This window comes from Drosophila subpulchrella, unplaced genomic scaffold, assembly GCF_014743375.2.
Source record: "Drosophila subpulchrella strain 33 F10 #4 breed RU33 unplaced genomic scaffold, RU_Dsub_v1.1 Primary Assembly Seq379, whole genome shotgun sequence".
In the NCBI taxonomy this organism is placed as follows: domain Eukaryota; kingdom Metazoa; phylum Arthropoda; class Insecta; order Diptera; family Drosophilidae; genus Drosophila; species Drosophila subpulchrella.
This window is the reverse complement of record NW_023665600.1, coordinates 319435-333342: the sequence shown is the minus strand read 5'-3', so window position 1 is coordinate 333342 and position 13908 is coordinate 319435. Positions and strand designations below refer to the sequence as shown.

Sequence of the window (13908 nt, the reverse complement as noted above, 5' to 3'; positions counted from 1 at the left end):
GCGATAGAACACATTTTACAAAAACAAAATATACATGTATCGCGAAGAAGTAACTTCCAAGTCACTTCTGGACGATAGAAAGGCGATAGTACACATTTTACAAAAACAAAAAGGGTCGGGATCGCGAAGAAGTAACTTCTGAGACACTTCTGCGCGATAGAAAGGCGATAGTAGTGAGTAAAACACGCGATAAAAAGAGGTCGCGGTAATTTTCCGTTACCCCTTTTTTTTCAGAAAATTTTTGGGTCTTCATTTTGACCCACGCCGTTATTTTTCGCCCGAGCGTCATTTCGTTGCGTGATATGTCTGTGGACAGTGCGGTTTTGTATCAAATTTGTGCGTTTTAAAAATATAGCTTTGTTTTTTTCTAAATGTTTTTAATTGTTTTTAATTGCGTGCGAAATTACGTGCTTATCGTGAGATGTACGAATATGTAAACCTTTATTCGGACAAGCTAGCTGTGGACATTACTTGGTGTGTAACTGCGGAGAAACCCAGCATCCAACGATTCTCAACATATTTCATTGTAAAAGGTAATGTCTTCTAGTTCATTTTTACTTAGAGTGAACAAAAAACAATTTTGGTTTCTGTTTCTTTTAGAAATGGTTATAAGTAAATTTCTTATGTCGACGGAGCTGGACCTAAATAACATTGTTCAGCAAAATTTCCTACATGCCATGGACCGTGTATACAAGCGGACAAAGCACGTATACAAAAAATAAATGCAAAATATTAAAAGTAAAAAAAAATATGTTTTTATTCAAGATTTTCCAATTGGGAAAGACTCTTCTAGGTATCTTCTACAAGCATATGTAAAGTCACTTTTGAGTGACTTCCATAAGTGACTTCGGCGACACTTCCAGAAGTTACTTCGGCGATATCGCATTCGGATCGCGGGAGTGACTCCCTTCGGGAAGAAATGTGCCACTTCGGCGACACTTCTAGGAGTGACTTCGGCGACACTTCCAGAAGTGACTTCGGCGATATCGCATTCGGATCGCGGAAGTGACTCCCGTCGGGAAGAAATGTGCCACTTCGGCGACACTTCTCGGAGTCACTTCGGCGTCACTTCCAGAAGTGACTTCGGCGACACTTCCAGAAGTGTCGCCGAAGTGGCACATTTCTTCCCGACGGGAGTCACTTCCGCGATCCGAATGCGATATCGCGGACGATCGTTTTCATCTTCTAGAAGTCACTTAATAGTGCCTTCCGCGATAGAAAATGCTTGCAGGGTATGTGTGCCGACCACTGATATAATGACATGTGCACCTAATTAGCACACATTGGATTTAAACTAGGAAATGTTACTTTGAAAATTTTTTTTATAAAAAAAAAGTGTTTGGATTCTTATTTATGAATAGTCTGGGCAAATGTGACTTGCCACAAAGTTCGAAGTCACCATCAAAGCTAAAACCAGTTTTAAAGCTTTAACGGTACAGTAACAGCTATTTTGGGCTTAAGATCCTTCAAAATGTCTTTGAAAAATGTTGATAAATATAGTTTGTTCATGAGATATCAAGTCGTTACCGCGGTAAAAAAAAATTAAGAAAAGTCGGGAAATATAATAAACCAAACTAAAGTTACCCGAGACATTTACTGTTAAAAGATAATAAAAAAAAATATGTTTTTCTTCTTTGTGTGATAGTAGATAAAACAAACAACAAAATGTTGTGTTTCATAAAGAACGGCCACCAACTTACCAAGATAGGCATAGCGACATTTTATTATTTATATAAAAGTAGTCTGTATAAATTTTTATGCAATTCATGATTTTTGCCAAGCCAATTCTGATTTTATTTTCATCACTATGTGTATCTTGGTAAGTTGTTAGCCGATCTTTATGAATTTGGACAGCTCTGTACATACAATGCTTTCACGGGAAAGACGTGCAAGGGAATAGAAACTTCGACTTGCCGAATCTAGCTTCCTTTCTTGTTAGTTATGCAGTTGCTCTACGACTCGTATTTAAACTAATACAAATTCAATTCTGCGTACATAAGGAAATCAATCTAAATTATACTCAGATGGGCGGGAGTAAGCTAGATATATATCACACAAAGCTTTGTGGCTGCCAGAGATAGAGACTGAGCAAGTTTAGCAACAGGTACTGAACTTTAAACTTGTGGGACTCAGATTGCTCTATCTGTCCTTGTCGCCGCAACCTTGACCGCCAATACAACGCTTGTAGCATTAAGATTATCTAAACATCAGTTAATTATGGATTACGGTGTTAATTTCGTGGTCTTGTGGCTTGGCTTCCCAACAAAAGTACTTATCGAAAACTTACAGACACTTGTTTTTACAAAGCGCCTCTTGTGGTCTTATTTTTTTTTAGTCCCTCTACCCGTTTTATGATTTTCACAGTTTAACTGCAGAGCGAAACCGCGGTCTTAACTTACATTAACTTTATTCAGATAATGCGGTGGTGAGATGTGAGAAGGGAAGTCACAATTAGAGGTGCAGAAACATCGATGGAAACATCGATTCATCGATGTTTTTCAAATTTCTAAAAACATCGATGTTTTTTTGGACCATCGGTTTTTCTAGGGCCCTCACAGTTCAAAGAAGAAGAAATACAAAAGCACGCTAAAGGTTTGTAATTGGTTACATTTTTCCTATTTTGTTAATAATAATGTTTAATTATTTACTTGCAACTATAGGAAGTAATATCGGTGGTGTAGGCGCGACGCTGCTTAAAATTTCAGCGATGGATAAGTTCTTAAATATCAGATCGCCGTACCCGGTATCGTTGACCAACTTATGTTTGTTAACAAAAATTATCAAAGCTTTACAAAGTAATCCTCTTGAATCTAAGATGATCTCAATGGACTGAACTTTTGTTTTTAATTTTATTTCTTAGCATATTACTTGATTAAATGAATTGTTTTTCTAGTCTTAATACAAATTCCATCAATATTTTTTAAATTATATTTTATAATACCATTACGGAAAACATCGATGTTTTTTGAAAAACATCGATGTCTGCAAACATCGATGTTTCTGCACCTCCAGTCACAATTATTAGATGTGGAGAAACATCGATGTTATAAAATTTTTTAAACACATCGATGTTTTTGTTACATCACCAATTTGAGAGAAACGGTGCGGAAGGTATGTAAGCGAAAAATGTGTTTATAAATTAAATTATTAGTTGTTTAACATATTTTTCGATTTTCCATGAATATATATTTTCGTAACTAAGCTATATATAATACTATAGTATGATCTCTTAGAATACTGATGATCTTTATTCCCGGTATACTAGATTCGTCGGAAAGTATGTAACTGGTTGTAGGAAGCGTTTCCGACCCCATAGCCATGTCAGTCTGTTCGTCCGTATTAACGTTGTGATCTCGGAAACTAAAAAAGCTAGAAAGTTGCCCTTCAGTTCTGCAGTAGGGACGCGGTGACATGGCTCAAGGCAAAAAGCTTTTTTTGTGCCTTAAACGCTGTGCCGCTGTTGACGTCGGCAGAGCAGTCGGCGCAGCGTAGAAGACTGCCCACGAAAACGATCGTGCAACAAAGAGAGGCAGATATTCGGATATTGTCTTCTCTTTCTTGTCTTATAATCTGCCTGCACTCCGCGCTCTCTGAGACAAATTTCGGCCGGTCCGTTATTTTTTTTTTGCGTCTCTCCGTTATGTTCGGCTAGCGACTAATATTTCGGCGGAAAAATTTTCGTTGAGCAGCGATATTGAATGCCCTAATATTTTAGGAGCATTATTGTGCATCGAAAATATACAACTTATATTGTTTTATAAAAGTAAATTATTTGATTATAGTAAAATTAAGTAATTTGGATTTACTTATAATGTTATGTTTACTTATTATACATTTTTATTACTATATATTTTTTTAGTGTAATTATAGAAAATTAGTCCGTTAAAATTGTTTTCAATATTTAAAACATTAGTAGTATTAGTATTAACATTTTTAAAAAATTCGTATTGTGTTTTTTACTTAAGAAGTACAATTTATATAGTCGGATATTTTTCGCTTTAGAAAGGGTATAGGTGCAGTGGCACGCGCCAACAGCGAAAAGAAAACAAAAGAAATCAAGTAAAGGGGTGAGAAGACTTGGTGCATTCTGTTTGAGTGATTGAAAGGGAAGCATCCATTTTAATTGTGCGCAGCAGAGTTACTTTAGTCGTCTCTTTAAGTTAATATAATAAAGTCAGGTAAGTGCTACGTTAAGTTTAAGATGTTGTGCGTTGATCTTAGTTTAAACTACGTATATATTGAAGGTATTCAATGGGTTCCGTTAGCCGAAAGTGGATGACGAAATGTTTTGTGGCAAAAAAAATCCCGCAAAGGGTTTATACACAGCTCTAAAAGGTAAATATACAAATAAACAAGTAAAACGCATTTTTTAATCATATCCCCATAAATTTTTAAGGAGCGTTGGTAATGGATTCGGAGGACCTGGACAAAGGTTTAAGGAAAGCGATGACCAATGTATAAAGCCAATAACGTAACATAAAACTAGGCTTACTATAATAATTGTCCTTTAACAGATAACCTAAATAACACTATTTAATTAAAATCATAAGTGAAAACTCATGGAAAAATTCTGATTTTCCCAAGTGATTTCACTTGGGACGTGTCACTTGCAAGCGATTTCACAAGTGAAAACTCATGGAAAAATTCTGATTTTCACAAGTGATTCACTTGGGACGTGTCACCGGCACGTAACAGGCCATGCGACAAATGAGTATAAGGAACAAGTGAAATCCCGTGGGACTTCGAAAAATGTTCATTTGAATTTTCACTTGTGAAAAAGCGGACATCCCATATAATTGTCTATAAGTTCTTGTACTTGTTCTTCACTTGTGCAAGAGGACATGTCCCACAGGATTCACAAAGTGATTCACAAGTGAAACTTTTTTTTTTGGAACTGAAGGGTGGCTATTGGGATTTGGCATGCAGATTCCTGAGCTTTGTTTCAGCAGGGTGCCACGCCCACTCTAACGCCCACAAACCACCCAAGACTGTGGCTCCTACAGTTTTGATGCTGGAATAAACATTTGAGCTGAAATGTAATTTTCTCATACATTCCTGTCGATTGACCTAAAAAAAGTTTGCCACGCCCAACTTAACGCCCACAAACTTCAAAAAATCGTAAGTATGAACTCTGATATCTCGGAAACTATCACGCAGCGCAATTTTGCTAAGCGAATATACCACGCCCACAAACCGCCCAAGCCTGTGGCGCCGACAATTTGCATGCTAGCAAAACAATGTTAACTGAAATGTGTTAGTATCGTCAATACCTATCGACTGACCCCAAATAACTGCCACGCCCACTCTAACGCCCATATAACAATGAGCTCAGTAACGGGTATCTGATATCCGAGCGTTCTTCTCCAAGGGAGAAGCGATTGAAAAAAACGTAGTATACGATATATTTCGGAAAAATAAATATTTATATCGTAATATTTTTTGTCAAATGTTGTGACAATCGATATTTTTATCTTATCTGCACACAGCCACATAAAAATCGTTCTTGCATTTTTAAGCGGATTTCTCTTCACATAGATAATCGCTTAAGCGAACAGATGATCTACATAAGCAGACCGTATTCGAAGGGGGAAGACGCTCCAATTTAAACGTTAGCATGTGGAATGTTTTTAGCGCTAAGTGATTATTTTATTGCTATTAGTAAATTGATCAAGGATCAGATTCCCATTTAGGCAAGTGAAATGTGAATTAGTGAAATGAATTTGGACTTTTGTGGGCCAATAGTGAGGTCACTAGATTTTTCAAAAGTAAGATCCGTTTGGGCCCTTTAAAAGTGAGGGCTCATTCGTGTGTGCATAAACACATTTTCATGAACTCAACCCCAAAGCGTGAAATTGTGACAATTAAACTTAAGTAACTCTATATAATTATCGTAGTTGTCTGATCGATAGAAACACATAAGTACGCCTTACTTCTAACATGTTGTTTTTTCATTCAGTTCATGTTTTATTTTGCCGAAAGAAAAAATGTTATACTGGCTTGCACACATGTTTACTTTAGAACTAGCAAGTTAATTACATGCAAAAGCCTAGTAATTAGATCCACTGAGAGTTTCACTAGTCGAAAAATCGTATTCTTTGTAGTGTGACCAACATTTTCAAAGTTCACCCGCAATGCGTCTGGCATGGTCTTACTGTTAAGCAGATGGGTTTGGTTTTTTTGACAAACGAAAAGTTGGAGCAAATAAAAAAAAATCGAATCTGCTGGGGCACAAAAAAGTAAAAATAAATTAAATGTTCAAAGGATGTTTTTTATTTAAGCTAGTTGGTAGCTTTAGGCTTCCTTCCCGTCCCATAGATGCGTTGCCATCTTCCCCGTGCCATCTTCAGTCCAGATCCGAATCCCAATATGCCAGCATGGAATTCGCCCAGCCTCCTGGCAATGGCGTAATGTCTCCTCCAGCTGTCCCTTAGTGGGCGCCTATATTTGCTCCTTTCTATAGAGGCCAGTGCGTTCTCCATCTTCGCTTTCCTGTGATTTCCCAATGGAGAGATCGGCGGAAATCGTTTTCGTGGTTCTGCCAAAAAGATACTTCTATTAGTACAATGTAACCAAATTCTTTTCGCCAGAACTTACTTTCTTTGCGAGGATACGCCCGGCAGGATGTTCATGTAGGGAACGAAGTCCCATTCGGCATGTTCCTTCCCACTGAAATTCTCTAATTGATCTCAACCAACTTTTATGCGGATTTTCCTTGTTGTGGTGCTTCCTGTTGGTGAAGTCCGACAATAATTTACAACAGCTTGGAGTAGTCGACGTTTTTCAAATGCACTGACCTCCTGTAGGGTTTTTTTTTTGAAGATTTTCTTCAATTTTTATATCCGTTACTCGTAGGGTAAAAGGGTATACTAGATTCGTAGGAAAGTATGTAACAGGCAGAAGGAAGCGTTTCCGACCCCATAAAGTATATATATTCTTGATCAGGATCACTAGCCGAGTCGCTTTTGCCATGTCCGTCTGTCCGTATGAACGCTGAGATCTCGGAAACTATAAAAGCTACAATACTGGGATTAGGCATGAAGATTCCTGAGATTCCTGCACAGCGCAAGATTGTTTCAGCAGGGTGCCAACGCTAAAAGGGAGCAAACTTTTCCTTATGTTTTCTCATTAGACTAGTCTAATTGTGTGCCGAAGCGGCTTTTATTTTTTTGGAATTTTACAAGTGTCTTCCAATTGTCAAGCGACCATCTAATTTAAATTTTAAAGCTGAGTTTTTTGATAGAGACACTCGACTAAAGCGTTCTCTCTTGTTTATTTATAAAAATTAGTAGAATATCGTCTGTTTTTTGCCTTGTTGTGGTACTTTAAGCTGACCAAGTCAGCTTGCTACGCTTCAGTTCTGCAGAAGGGACGCGGTGACATGGCTCAAGGCAATTAGTTTTTTTGTTTATTTTTTGTGCCTAAAACAGAGAAGTCGACGCAGCGTAGAAAACTGCCTTCGAAAACGGTCGTGCAACAAAGAGAGGCATTTAGTCGGCGACTAACATTTCGGCGGAAAAAATTTCCTGGAGCGACATGTGAATGCCCTAATATTTTAGGAGCATTATTGTCTATCGAAAAAAACAACTAATATTGTTTTATAAAAGTAAATTAAGTAAATTGATTTTACTTATAATGTTATGTTTACTTATTATACATTATTATTACAAAATAATTTTTTAAGTTAAGTTATAGAAATTTAGTCCGTTCAAATTGATTTATATATTTAAAACATTTTAATATTAACATTTAAAAAAACTTGTATTGTATTTTTGACTCAAGAAGTAAAAATTATACCGTCGGATATTTTTCGCCTTAGAAAGGGTGTAGGTGCAGTGGCACGCGCCAACAGCGAAGAGAAAACAAAAGAAATTAAGTAAAGGGGTGAGAAGAAGACTTAGTGCATTCTGTTTGAGTGATTGAAAGGGAAGCATCCATTTTAATTGTGCGCAGCAGAGTTACTTTAATCGTAACTTTAAGTTAATATAATAAAGTCAGGTAAGTGCTATATTAAGTTTAAGATGCTGTGCATTGAGGCGATGACGAACGTGAAAAACAAACTAACCAAACAAAAAAACAGAAATATTAACAATAATTGTCCCCTTATTGAAAATCTGAATAATACGATCTAATTATAATATATATTATAATATATATATAATATATATATATATATATATATTATAATTATAATATATATTATAATATATATTATAATAATAATATATATGAATAGCTTTATTAAAACTGCATAGCTTCCCTTCAGTTCCAAAAAAAAAAGTTTCACTTGTAAATCACGTGGGACATGTCCTCTTGCACAAGTGAAGAACAAGTGACGCTCCATATAGAAAATTGTATGGGATGTCCGCATTTTCACAAGTGAAAACTCAAATGAAAATTTTTCGAAGTCCTACGGGATTTAACTTGTTCCTTATACTCATTTTTCGTATGGCCTGTCACGTGCCGGTGACATGTCCCAAGTGAATCACTTGTGAAAATCAGAATTTTTCCATGAGTTTTCACTTGTGAAATCACTTGCAAGTGACACGTCCCAAGTGAAATCACTTGTGAAAATCAGAATTTTTCCTATGAAAATAAAGAATTTAAAATACATACATATTTAATTTCATTTTAATTAGATGGTATTACTTAAATTTTCAAAAATTGGACAATTATTGTTTCTGTTTTTTTGTTTCGTGAGCTTATTTTTAACAATAGTCATCGCCGTTCTTAAACCTTTGTCCGGGTCCTCTTTAAACATATGTTTAAAAATGCGTTTTATTTGTTTATTTGTATATTTACCTCTTATAGCTGTGTTTAACTGTTTGCAGGATTTTTATTGGCACAAAACATTTCATCATCCACTTTCGGCTAATGGAACCCATTGAATACCTTCAAAATTTACGTATTTTAAACTAAGATCAATGCACAACAACTTAAACTTAATGTAGCACTTACCTGACTTTATTATATTAACTTAAAGAAATGATTTAAGTAACTCTGCTGCGCACAATTAAAATGGATGCTTCCCTTCAATCACTCAAATAGACTGCATCAAGTCTTCTCACCCCTTTACTTGACTTCTTTTGTTTTCTCTTCGTTGTTGGCGCGTGCCACTGCACCTATACCCCTTCTAAGGCGAAAAATATCTGACTATATTACAACTATATATACAATATGAATTATTTGAAAATGTTAATACTAAAATGTTTTAAATAAAAAATCAATTTTCACGGACTACATTTCTATAACTTAACTAAGAAATTATATTGTAATAAAAATTTATAATAAGTTAACATAACATTATAAGTAAATGCAACTTACTTAATTTTACTATAATCAAATAATTTAATTTTATAAAAAATATTAGTTGTTTTTTTTCGATAAACCATAATGCTCCTAAAATATTAGGGCATTCACAAGACGTTGCTCCACGAAAATTTTTCCGCCGAAATGTTAGTCGCTAGCCGAACATAACAGAGAGACGCAAAAGAAATAACGGATCGGCCGAAATTTGTCTCTGCGATCGCGGAGTGCAGGCTGATTATGAGACAAAGAAAGAGAGGGAACCACCGAATATCTCTCCTCTCCTTGTTGCACGATCGTTTTCGTAGGCAGTCTTTTACGCTGCACCGACTTCTCTGCTGACGTCAAAACAAAAAAGCTTTTTGCCTTGAGCCATGTCACCGCGGCCCTACTGCAGAACTGAAGGATAAGAATACTGAAAAAAAGATATGCGTGTGTGCGTATATATATACCCTTCAGTTCCAAAAAAAAAGTTTCACTTGTGAATCACCTTGCGAATCACATGGGACATGTCCTCTTGCACAAGTGAAGAACAAGTGACGCTCTATATAGAAAATTGTATGGGATGTCCGAATTTTCACAAGTGAAAATTCAAATGAAAATTTTTCGAAGTCCTACGGGATTTAACTTGTTCCTTATACTCATTTTTCGTATGGCCTGTCACGTGCCGGTGACACGTCCCAAGTGAATCACTTGTGAAAATCAGAATTTTTCCACGAGTTTTCACTTGTGAAATCACTTGCAAGTGACACGTCCAAAGTGAAATCACTTGTGAAAATCAGAATTTTTCCTATGAGTTTTCAATTATGAAAGTAAAGAATTTAAAATACATACATATTTAATTTTATTTTAATTAGATGGTATTATTTAAATTTTGAAAAATTGGTCAATTATTGTTTCTGTTTTTTTGTTTCGTAAGCTTATTTTTAACGTTAGTCATCGCCGTTCTTCAAACCTTTGTCCGGGTCCTCTAAGTCCTTGGCCAACGCTCCTGAAAAAACATATGTTTAAAAATGCGTTTTATTTGTTTATTTGTATATTTATATTATAGCTGTGTCTAACCCTTTGCTGGATTTTTATTGGCACAAAACACTTCGTCATCCACTTTCGGCTAGCGAAACCCATTGAATACCTTCAAAATATACGTACTTTAAACTAAGATCAATGCACAACATCTTAAATTTAACGTAGCACTTACCTGACTTTATTATATTAACTTAAAGAGACGATTAAAGTAACTCTGCTGCGCACAATTAAAATGGATGCTTCCCTTTCAATCACTCAAACAGAATGCACCAAGTTTTCTTCTCACCCCTTTACTCGATTTCCTTTGTTTTCTCTTCGCTGTTGGCGCTGCCACTGCACCTATACCCTTTCTAATGCGAAAAATATCCGACGGTATAATTTTTACTTCTTGAGTAAAAAATACAAAATGAATTTTTAAAAAATGTTAATACTAAAATGTTTTTAAAATTGAAATCAATTTTGACGGACTAAATTTCTATAACTAAACTAAAAAATAATATTGTAATAAAAGTGTATAAGTGAACATAACATTATAAGTAAATTCAATTTACTTAATTTTACTATAATCAAATAATTTACTTTTATAAAACAATATTAAATGATTTTTATTTATATAAAATAATGTACCTAAAATATTAGGGCATTAACATGCCGCTGCTCCACGAAATTTTTCCGCCGAAATGTTAGTCGCTTTTTTTATATCGAATGTACTGTACTTAGGATTATGCACAATCTATATTACAAACACATTGCAGCACTAGGCCACAATGTTTAAATACAAATCCAAGACCTAAGCAGTTTTTCAGTTGAGTCGGCATGTCTGGCATGCGCGAAGGATCTTTCGCCATGTGAACATAGTACCTCCTCTTTGCCGCGGTGACTCTTCGTCGTCAATTACTTATAAATATAAATAGATAAGTGCTGACCGCTCTTTAGTGATCAAAATGTAAAAGAACCAAGAGATATTCAATAAACAAAAACCAAACCAATATGTTGAGGCTGTGTAAATCATAAAATGGAATCGGAGGCTAGATGGGTGCAGCTTAAATGGGGACCGTGACAGGGGGTCGAGGAATCAGGATCAGGAATGAGGATTGAATCAACACTAACACCAACCACATCCAAGGAAGATCAGCGGCTATCCACAAGAAGAAGAAGAACAAGAAATGAGAACTAATGAAGAAAATATTATAATGAAAAGTTTATATGAATACAAACAGTTAAGTAAATTTACAACACTTATTGATATATATGGTACGCCTGAAATGGGGTTAGTTGATACAAAAACAGTGGACTCCATTGCTAATTTCATTAATCAAACCGTATTAACAAATATTGATTCGAGTTTAAATAATATATTATTATATATTATTATTATTATGTATTATTCCGTCGTCGCTAAAGAAGAGCGGTGTCGTCGACTTGCGGTGGGAACGGGGCTTTCGGGCTGGTTTTGATGCTGTTGCAGCGGACTGCTGCTGGGGCCGGCTGTAGGGGAGAAACACTCGAAGACGCGAGCGCGAAAGACCCAAGTTCAAGAGAACGCACACGCGAAAGATCTTCGTAATAAAAATAGTTGGGTAATAGAACTATAACTAACTTAAGCTCTAGTGCGCAGTGGAGACTTCATGGCAGGGAGGTCGAAAAAGAGCGGGAGAGCGGTGAAATGGGATAGAAGGGGCTTGAACATTCCGCGACATTCCGACCTCCTTGCAATCGCTCGCGTTGCAAAAAAGGAGAGAGGCGCCAGAGAGCATCCACCCGAATACCATCTTTTGGTATACTGGCAGTCCCACGTCGACCATGTGGCTAAATGTCCTTGGGGTAAACATCACCGTCAAGGATCAGGGAGATGGTTGCTGGCCAATGGAACCGCTCATCCGCGAGCGGATTTCCCGAAACTTCTCGACTTCCCTCTCACTAAGCGCTCGGATGGGAGTCCAGATCCGCGCATTCGGCTCGTTTTTAAAGACCACCTTGAGTTTGATCGCCTAGTCTACCTTGGACCGAATTGTTGCCCCGCATATTCCTTCATCTCCCAGTTTGGTCGTCGGCAAGCGAAAAGCGAAGGCCAAGGATAAGTCGATTGAAGTCGTCGGTGTGCACGGGTCGATAAGTGCGGCGGTGTCGAATGTCTTCTCCCCGGTCTCGACGATAACCAAGGCAGTCGGGAGGGCGTTGACGTTCTGACGCTGGAGAAGTGCCGCGAGCGACGGAGCAGGTGCCAAGTATGCTGAGCGTGGTGGAGCGGCATGCATTTGGCGAGTTGGCGGATCTTGCTAGCGCGAACGCTGCTGAGCAGCGACCCGTTGCTGGGAGCCGGAATTTTTCCGAGAAGTGTGCTCAGGGACTTGGAGCCGCGTAATGCGTAGTACTTATTGATCAGAACTGCCCGCAGTCACTTCTCTTCTCCCAGCCTGAGGAACCTCTGACACTTCCGAAGAGGATGGATTCCACGACATACTTCGCATCGGTAGGATTGAGTACCTCGAGTATGTCTGCTATTCAATGCCTGACAATGAAAAAAATAAGCAAACAGAGCTGATTTAGACTGAAGTGGGTAATGGTTACGGACTTAGGATTTTGGGAAGCACGGTTCCTTACTAGGAAGTTTTGGAAGGCTCTCCTGGAAGTAGAACCACTAAGGTCACTGGACATTTGGCAATGCCGCGTGCCTTACGAATTTCGACTACACGGACGTTGCCATCGGCTCCCGGAAAATCTGAGTCTATTCTACCGAGTCGCCACTCATTTGAGGGCAGATTGTCGTCATTGATTTCGTCCTGATTTTCTGTGGAAAATTGCCACTTGTTGCGTTTGTGGAGCTCTTTAAGGTACTCATCCTTTCATCGAGCACGGAATTAAGGATGGAGAGCCTTTTACTTCGGGTTCTACTATGGACAGAAGAGGTCCGCCGACAAAAAAGTGTCCTGGTGTCAACGCTAGCAGATCGGTAGGATCCTCTGACATGGGAGATAGCGGTCTGGAGTTCAGACAAGCCTCGTTTTTTTTCTAGGAGGGTCGAAAGCTTTTCAAAAGTATATTTTCGCGTTGCTGTGAATTTGTAGAACAAAGTCTTCCACCTTCCCACAGGCCTACCAAATGGGGTGCCCCAGGCGGAATAAATTGCCAGTTGAGCTGCTGATGACCATACGCTGATGACTATTGCACGAAGTCTCGGGAAAGCACGGGCGCACCGCCGACGAAGGTCTTCCAAAAGTTGGAATAAACTTGGCGAGATCACCCTCTTCTGGATACGAACCGAGCGAAGGCGGCAAGAAATTTCTCAGTCGATAAGTCGGATGTCGGCTCTAGATGGATGGCCTTCGTAGAAAAGCAGACAAAAACCAACACATATCCCTTTGTGATGAAACGAGCTTTTTCGGTGTAATTGTTTATATCACCTGTACTTGTGTACGTGAATGGTCGAAAAAAAGACACTCTCTCTTTCTTCAAACTTCCCATCATCTACATTCATTCGTATGGTAGGATTATTGGATGTCGTTCATCATAACGCAAATTTTCGGAGGCCGTTACGCGGCCGTATGCCCTGACTAGACCTTTTAGATCTAAAAAGGG

At 37.8% G+C, this 13908-nt stretch overlaps 1 protein-coding gene and 1 long non-coding RNA gene across 2 annotated transcripts in view; one reads left to right on the top strand and one right to left on the bottom strand.

Annotated features, from left to right (window-relative positions):
• Positions 1-2450, bottom strand: part of LOC119561851 (NADPH--cytochrome P450 reductase) — a 53593-nt gene extending 51143 nt beyond the window's left edge. Inside the window, exon 1 of the mRNA XM_037875333.1 lies at positions 2400-2450. The gene's annotated coding sequence lies outside the window, so the exon portion shown is untranslated. The remainder of the gene's footprint in view (positions 1-2399) is intronic.
• Positions 2451-4272: 1822 nt separating this feature from the next.
• On the top strand, positions 4273-4515 carry LOC119561852. Its single transcript, XR_005221471.1, has 2 exons — positions 4273-4335; positions 4397-4515. It is a non-coding gene; the product is annotated as an uncharacterized LOC119561852 (long non-coding RNA).
• The last annotated feature ends 9393 nt before the right edge of the window (positions 4516-13908 follow it).